At 52.6% G+C, this 7,792-nt stretch overlaps 1 long non-coding RNA gene across 3 annotated transcripts; it reads right to left on the bottom strand.

The window, feature by feature from the left end:
- Positions 1-836: 836 nt before the first annotated feature.
- LOC106495549 (uncharacterized) lies at positions 837-5,211 on the bottom strand. 3 transcript variants are annotated; one of them, XR_010886128.1, is made up of 3 exons: positions 5,177-5,211; positions 3,634-4,067; positions 837-1,064 (listed from the first exon to the last, which is right to left on the bottom strand). It is a non-coding gene; the product is annotated as an uncharacterized lncRNA (long non-coding RNA). The 3 variants fall into 3 exon arrangements; XR_001294468.2 differs by lacking the exon at positions 5,177-5,211 and adding an exon at positions 4,600-4,742; XR_010886127.1 differs by lacking the exon at positions 5,177-5,211 and having other exon boundaries at positions 3,634-4,464.
- Positions 5,212-7,792: the final 2,581 nt, after the last annotated feature.

Raw genomic sequence — 7,792 nt, 5'->3', positions numbered from 1 at the left:
ATGGTAATTGGCTCGCGTAGAAATGATTGTACAGTAATTTAGTCTTGCAGCCTTTCAGGCCAAGCCAAGCGGGGAGGGCAAGCCCGGGTTAACGCCTGGCCTTCCTCTGGTCCTTGAAGCCGGGTGCTGTCGGTTGTGCAGCACAGCTGTAACGTGTGCTTGCCATGGCTCCTAGACGCCTTCTCACTTGGTCGTCCAACAGGAGCAAAGGTATGAGATGATATTAATAAGAGCCTTGATGCTTAACCAGGCTACGGAGCCAGAGGAGAGGTGGGTGTTGAGTCTTTTGGAAGCTAGGTAAATATAGATGAGTATTTTGAATACTGTATTTATTCAACCAGTAATGACATGCTGCTTTTTTTAAGAGGTTCATTTTGTCAAAAGCAAGTGTTCTCTTCCTTGTTCCCAAAGTTGTTTGGTGTATGGTGGTATTGCCTCCTCCCCTGTACTTTTCTTATTTTGGCTGATTAAACTAGAATGGTCAATTCAGTTTTTTTCGTGTCCCATTGCTGTGCTGATTTACTTCAATTGATTTAGCCTTTTAAAATGGCTTCTATTTAAATTTGGAAAGGAAGAAAAATAAATCTGCTAAATATATTTTTATTCAGATCATATGTTGTGGCTTTTCTCTTTTTGAAGAATGAGGTCTGATTTTTGAACCTGAATTCACTTGGCACTAGTCTTGGCTTCAGCACTGTTGGGCTTCCTTTTGTTTTAAACTAATTCTCTTTTTCCTACTCCTAGGCTACATTCACGTCTCCACGCTACGAAAGCTTTTATGCATGTGTTCAATTTGAAACTGCTCATCTGAGTAAAGTTAAGTACATACATAAATATTTGCAGAATGGGGTTGCAAGGCTGCTTTATTGTTGGTCCTAGGTACAACGCTGTGAATCTGAAGCGTTGCCAGTCCTTGTGCTCACTGGCTACCTGTGCATGCTCCAGCAAGCCATTCTGCAACACGTTGTTTTCCTTCCTCTTTTGTCTCATGGTCTGGAAAGCCAGTGCCCTGTTCCTTTGTGGCCAGTGAGCTTCCAAGGGGAAAGGAGGCTACTGAAGACTTGCTGGTTTTGGAAGAGATAGAAAGTGGAAGAGAGCGGGAGGATGCAAGGTGTATTCAACAGCATAGGAATTTCCACTCACTTCTTTGCAAAGTTGTGGGGGGTTTTGTTTGTTTTTAACCTAAGGCTTTACCTTAAACAGAGAAACATTCTAGCCAAGTCTGTGAGGAATGCATGAGTGTGAAACATGGAAAAAACAGCTGGGGAGGAAAAAAAATAGCAGAGAAAATAGAGATCTTATGTGGTCTCTGACAAGCTGTGTGACTGCCTTTTGGCCCTAAAGCCCCGATCCTTGAAGCTGTCTGGGATGGGTAGTCTGAGCTCCTGGGACTTCAGGGGGTTGATACGGGTTTGTCTGTGCATACGAACTTCTTACAAGTATCTGGATGTGTATGACTTAGCTGCTCTCTCCTCTAAGGTTTCCATGAGGACAGCAGGCAGGGAGGCTGTTAGACTTATTTACCCTAGCCATAACCCTGCTTGTTTCAAATCTATTAGTGCTCTATTAATATTACTTAGAGCTTCATCTTTTAAAGCAAGCAAGAAAGTAAAATGCAGATGCTTCAGAGCAAAGGTATGAATAAAATTTTGTGCTTATAGAAATTGGGAGATGAAAAGCCACAGTCCCTGCAAGCAACCACAACTCAGCCAAATACATATATTGAAGAAGAAAAGTCCTCAGCATGCCTGGTAACAGAAAATGTCATGTGTACAGGAGGTCTGATTTATGGTGGAAACCTTAATTTTTTGGCCACATTCTGAGGTCATTTTTTGAGTAAAACATGCATTGCTGAGTCAGGCCGGGGGTCCTTGAATTTTCTGCTCTGTGTGAGCATAACAGCATTTCCCTAGCTTCATGTCCGGGTACCTGGTGGGTCAATGATGATCCCATTTCTGGCTGTATTTTTTCAAGGGGGGGCCTCTAAGTTTAGTGCCCATATCTGGGCTTGAGATGCTTTTGTTCTCTCTGGTTCTTCCCCTGTCTCTGGGGAGATATGGCCCCATATCTCATAAGAGAGACTCTGGGCATCTCGGGTCTGAGGCCCGAACCCACACTGGTGCCTCAGACCGGCACTGGGTGCTCAGCACCTTGCAAGACCTGTCCTTTGCACCGTAAACCTTCCAGTGCAGGGCGCCCTGCAGCCAGCCCTCCATCCTCAAGCAGCAGTGGAAATGCAGCTCTTTGCCTCTGCCTGCAGCTCTGCCCTAGCACTTCCCTCCCTCTTCTAGCCCGGTCCCTGCTCCATCCCTTCCTGTCGGGGTGTCCTGTGTCCCCCTCTGCGCCCTGCCTCCTCATCCCGCTCAGCACCGCTGAACCTGCCCCTTGGAGGCTGGATCTCTGCTCATTAGCTGATGTTTGCTGAAACCGGATACCTGGGGCACCCCAGCCAGCAAGCGGAGTCCCCTGGCTGCAGCTATTTAAAAGGACAAGGGCAGCCTTACCATTTCCACCTCTTCCACATCCATGTCCCTCCCAGCGCCTGGTCCCAACCCATCTTCTCTCCTGGATCCCTGCAGCATCAATGACCCACGCGCGGAGGCACAGCCCGAGGGGGACCTGCCTGCACAAATCCGGGGGAAGGATTATCTGTTGAACCTGGGGGAACCTCAGACTTGCCAGAAAGCCTTGGCTCTGCCAGGGCCCATGAGCCTGGGAGGCATTTGCTGGCTCCCAGCTCAGGAGACACCTTGTGATTGAAGGGGAAAGAGGGAGGAAAAGGCTTGGGGTTTTTTTCCTTGTTTTTTTTTTCTTTTTTTTTTTTTCTTTTTTTTATTACTATTACTTTTAAGAAGTAGAAGTTGTGGTAAGCTGCTGGGACAAGTGAATGCCAATGAACGTGGGGCTGCAAGGAGACGTTGCACAGCCCCTCACCTTGCTGCAAAGTAAGTGTACAAGGCACAGAAACAGTGCGAGGGGGAAGGGAGCAGGGCAGAGGGGGGCGAGCGGGGTGCAGAGAGGAGAGGAGGCAGGAGTGCCCAGTGGGGCCGGCTGCCTGGGGGCAGGAGGGCTGCTGCCCTCTGGGCCAAACACCTGCGTGAGGAAGCGCGCGGCCCCCCTGCCTCGGCTCACCAAGCCTGTGCTTTCCTGCCTGGGCAGTTTTGGAGCACAGCTGATGGGTTTGCTTTGTCCTGGGACACGTGTGGGCAAAAGGGACCCGCCTGCAACACCGGCGGGTGTAAGGTGGCAGGAGCTTAGGGGGAATTTGCGTAGCTAGAAGAGGAGGGGGCTAAGGGATGGTTTTATCCCCACTGGTCAACGCTAAGTCTCTTCTCCTGACAGACTGGTTAAGTGGGCTTGGGATCTGACTTACTACGATAGGCTTTGCATAAAACATGCATTTCCTCCTCCCTGCCCTTTGGGCTCCAGCTTCCATCCCTTGCTGGTGGGCGGAGAAAGGGTCCCAGGGGTGCCCCACACCCAAATCACCTGTGTCCTCCCGCCCCGGCGAAGCGGGGCAGGATGAGGAGGCACCGGGGGGCAGAGGGTCTCTCCCGCGGGTCTCGGCCACCTCCACAGTCTGAACTGCCTCCTCCAAGCCCTGAGCCAAAGGGGAGAAGCCACGTCAGGTACCTTGTAACGCAAGTCCTTTGCCATCCCGCGGTGAGGAGGGTTGAAGCAGCTTTGGGCAGGGTCTGCGCCGGGGTTTGTCTCCAGGCTTGCCCCGGCAGGTGAGCGCGGTGGGCCTGGCCGGCAGTCGTCCTCGGTGGCCTCTCCGGCCTGGGAGCGCTTGGCCGCTGCAGCTTTCTTCTCTCTCCCGCTCGCGGCGTGGGCTGGAAGGGGTCCTCGATTATTGCTCTGCTGTTCTTCTGGCTGAAGAGTTTCTTCTTTTATTTATTTATTTACTTTGCGTTATTTTTTGTAAGTGCTCCGATAGTACGGAGGAGGGCAGCAGAGAGAGGCAGCAGGGACATCCTTAAATAATTTTCATTTCTCGAAATCTGCCTTTTCCTCTCCTCTCTAAGTCCAGAGGAGAGATCCTTGGGGGGGTGGGAGGCACATCTGCACTGCAAATAAAAATAATTACAACCACCAACCAAATCAAAAAAAAAAAAAGTAACAGCTAAGAAAAAAACACTTTCAATCAAGGACTTTGGAAATCAGAGATCACAGAAATTGTACTAATAATAAGGAGGAAAAAAAGAGAGGCGAGAAATCCAGCGACCATGGGCCAGCCTGGCTTCCTAGCATGTACTTTCTGTTCTCTCTCCTTTTTCCCAAGGTAATTGCAGTCTGCCGAGAGGGAGTTAAATGGGATTAAAAGATCTGTGTAAGCAAAAGGACCCAGAAGAGAAGGAGGAAGGAGTGAGCCGTCCGGGCCAGGGGGTGTCTTTGACACAGCTGAGCCCCTTAGAGAGGCAGAGAGCTGAGCTCCTGGGAAGGATGTACCCACAAAGCGGCCTGTCCCCCTTTTTCTGATGGATTGCTGCAAAAATTGCCCGAAAGAGACAATGCACTAAACGTGATGGAGCCGGAATCAGAGCCGGTCTCCAAACTCAGAGCTACCGCGGCAGGCAGGGGGTGAGTACAAAGTCCTACTTCTCCCGGCGCTGGGGAAGGGCATCCCGGGCGGCGATGGGGCTCCTCGGATGGCGGGGAGGGCAGGGGAGCTCGGGGTGCCGGAGGGGGAGGAGAGGGAAGAGGCAGCCCGGAGAGGGCGAGCTCTGCTCCCGGGTGGCTTGGGATGGGGTGGGGGAAGACATTCCTTCTGCCAGGGGATGATGTGAAAAGTCCTGGCCTGGAGAGGAGAATGGGCTGGGAGGAGGGCGGCCCAGCCGGAGCAGGAGGGGTGGCGGTGGGGTTGAGGTGTGCGGAGGGGGCGAGGGGCCGGGGGAGAGGGCACGGTGCTGCGGAGGGCAGGGGAGACCCCCGGCTTCCCAGGCGCCAGGGAAAGGAGCCCCCAGTCTGCGAACCGGGCTGGGGGGAGGGCGCCGATGTTGCACCCACATGAGATAGGAGCACGGGCAATTCCACCTCCCCGGCTCCCCTCGCACACGCACACCCTTTGTAGGCACAGCAAGCCGCGAGGGGGTTGCAGCCCTCCTTTGCGGCGCCGTGGAAATGCCGCGCTCTGACCCCGCGCTGTGGGGACATGGGGACACGGGGACACGAGTACCTGGAGATCTCCTCTGCAGTCCTCCAGAAAATGGGAGAACCGTAGGAAGGGCTGAGGGACACTGTCAGAAAGGCAGCTGTGTGCATGGTTGCATGTTCTTCATGTGTTTGATATACACACGTATGCGTGCATATATATATATGTATACACACACGCACAATTATACCACACACCCTGCCTGCCATCTTTTCCACTCCATGAGCTTTTATTATTATCTTTATTATTATTATTGCATTTATTATTGTTGTTATTATTTTCCTGGGGACTAGCAAAGGGTTAATCGCTCTGGTTGCGTTGTCGGATGTAATGATGATTTACCGACACTCCCTTGGAAAGACTGGGATTCTTCTGCCTGGCGGTTTGAAAAAGTTGCGTACAGGATCCCTGTGCTTCTTGCCAGACTTAGATGGGGTGAAAGGACGGAAAGGGGGCGAGGGGCTTCCTGGGCCCCCTCCCTGGGTGCGGACCCGGCGAGGGTCGCCCCGGCTCCCGCAGCCACCCCTTTCGGCGCCGCGCCTGGAGTCTGGACGTGGATGAATGTGCAGCTTCCTTTGTAGGCGCAGCGCACGCTCTCCCTGCGTGCATGTGTCTGTGTGTAAAGTTATGTGGCGAGATCAGAACCGCTCCCAGAGGCTGCAACCAGCTCTCCATGCGAAGTGTATGTGTGTTTATACGCTCGTAGGGACAGAAGTTCAGTGCTTTAGGGTTTTGGTTTGTTTTTTTGTTTTTTATTTTTGTTTTTGTTTTGCCCAGATGTGGCTCTGGCATGCCTGGAGGTGCTAGACCGTCTCCCAGTCGCACCTTTTCAGCACTGGGCATTGCCTTGAGGGAAATGCCGCCCTGGCACGGGGGTCCGGAGCCGCGTGAGCATGGGCTGTCGGTCAGAAATGGAAAAGTCTAAAGGGGAGCAGATGGATAAAGGTTTACTGGAAAGTCCGAGATCACTGCTGTGTTATGGCAAGGCAAGGGAAAGAAGGGCCCCGATGCTGGGGAGATACTTGGCACAAGGATAGGTCGCTTTACAGAGGACTAGCTTGGGAGCACGATGGAGAAGTTTACCATGGTCATGCTGCAAATGAGGACAGAGAGATCCTGCTTGAGTCCTTGGGCATATCTGGACCTGCTGAGGCTGGTGTTAGGAAAAAGGGAGCGGGGCAGGAGAAAGCAGCGTGGTTGCCTGTCCAGCAGAGGTATATAGCTGTCCTTACATCTCGGTGTCCCAGACTGGCGCTGTGCGTGGCTGGACGGGATTTGCCTGTTGCAGTGCCATGGGAAATCTGCTGCTCTTCGATCTTTCCTGGTAACTCTGAATATGTGCGTCTTTTGTTCCCATGATCTCCTCTCAGTTAAATGCCTAATAAGCATGTTGCTGATTCTTTCCCTCCTCGGCAGAGGTCGCTTGCTACCCTTTGCATTATCTCCTGATGGAGATAATTTGGGTTTTGGTGTGGGGTTTGTATTTGCTTGGAGAAGTTGTGCTGTGCATCCTACCGTTTCTGCAGCTGGATGCTTCTCTTGAGGCCTCTACCTTAATCGGGGTCCTCTGAGCTGGGAGCTGGCTTGTGCCTGCACTTGCCAAGACAACCTTGCGTCCTCAAGCCTTTCTCCGGGTGGGTTAGGGTGGCGCTGCCTGAAGGCAGCTCGTATTAGGAACCTTCTGGTGTGTTCACACGTGGCACTGGGGGCCCTGCTTGTCCCAGTGCTCCTGCAGCAGCCTGTGGAACGGTGGCTGGTGGGTGGGTAGTTACCGGAGGTGAGGAAGAACTGTGGATGAAAGTGGGAGGGCTGCTTGACCAGCACTGCGTTTCCATGCTAAGGAGAAGCAATTGTAGAGCGTGCTGGAGGAACCAAAGGCCTTGTCCTGGCCCAAGCAACCAAAGCTTGTAAAAACAGAAGAACACAAAATTTTGCAGGCTTTGTAAGCTTAAAGTGCTCCTCTTGATCATTTCTGTTGATGCATTTTCAGTGAGAACAGGGTCTCTGAGGCTGCAGAAGGTTTTGCATTCAACTGTGTATGAGTGGGAGTGGGTCCAGGCTGTAGCATTTCTGCTGTTTAGCTGTGGCTGTGCCACCTCAGCCCCTTACAGCCCCAGTGCTGTGTCCTGGCCGTGGAGGAGACTTGCTTACCTTGTGCTTCCGGTGGCCTCAGCTGGGTGCCTGTTTGCTGTCACAGCACTGGGTGTGAGGCTGCTTTGGGGCTGCTCAGCCCGTGTGCTGGATGAGAATGCCACGAGCCCGGCTGAACAGCTCCACCTGGCACTGCCAAGGTGGACAGCAGCGTGCCGCTCTCATAGCAAGGCCTGGAAGAGCCGCTGGAAGTGCCAGCTCCTGTTTTAGGAGGAAATAACCATCCATGCAAGCAGGGTAGGTGATCTGGGAACAGACTGGCACCATGGGCACGTTCAGCAGCAGCCAGGCAAATGGTGCATGTGTGCTGGGTGCTTTGGAGTAAAGAGGAGGCAGTTACATGGTCCCTTGGAGCTGTATCCCAGGAGGGAAGGATAGTGTCCTGGCTAGGGCACAGGCCAAGGTTCTGGCATTCAGCCCCCCTCTGCTGCCTCCATGTGTCTCTTTGAGCCAGTCGTTTCATAAAGCTCCTAGCTTCATCCCCTTGCT

The sequence above is a fragment of the Apteryx mantelli genome, chromosome 21 (assembly GCF_036417845.1).
Source record: "Apteryx mantelli isolate bAptMan1 chromosome 21, bAptMan1.hap1, whole genome shotgun sequence".
Taxonomy (NCBI): domain Eukaryota; kingdom Metazoa; phylum Chordata; class Aves; order Apterygiformes; family Apterygidae; genus Apteryx; species Apteryx mantelli.
The sequence above is the reverse complement of the archived record's forward strand: the minus strand, read 5'-3'. Positions and strand labels throughout refer to the sequence as shown.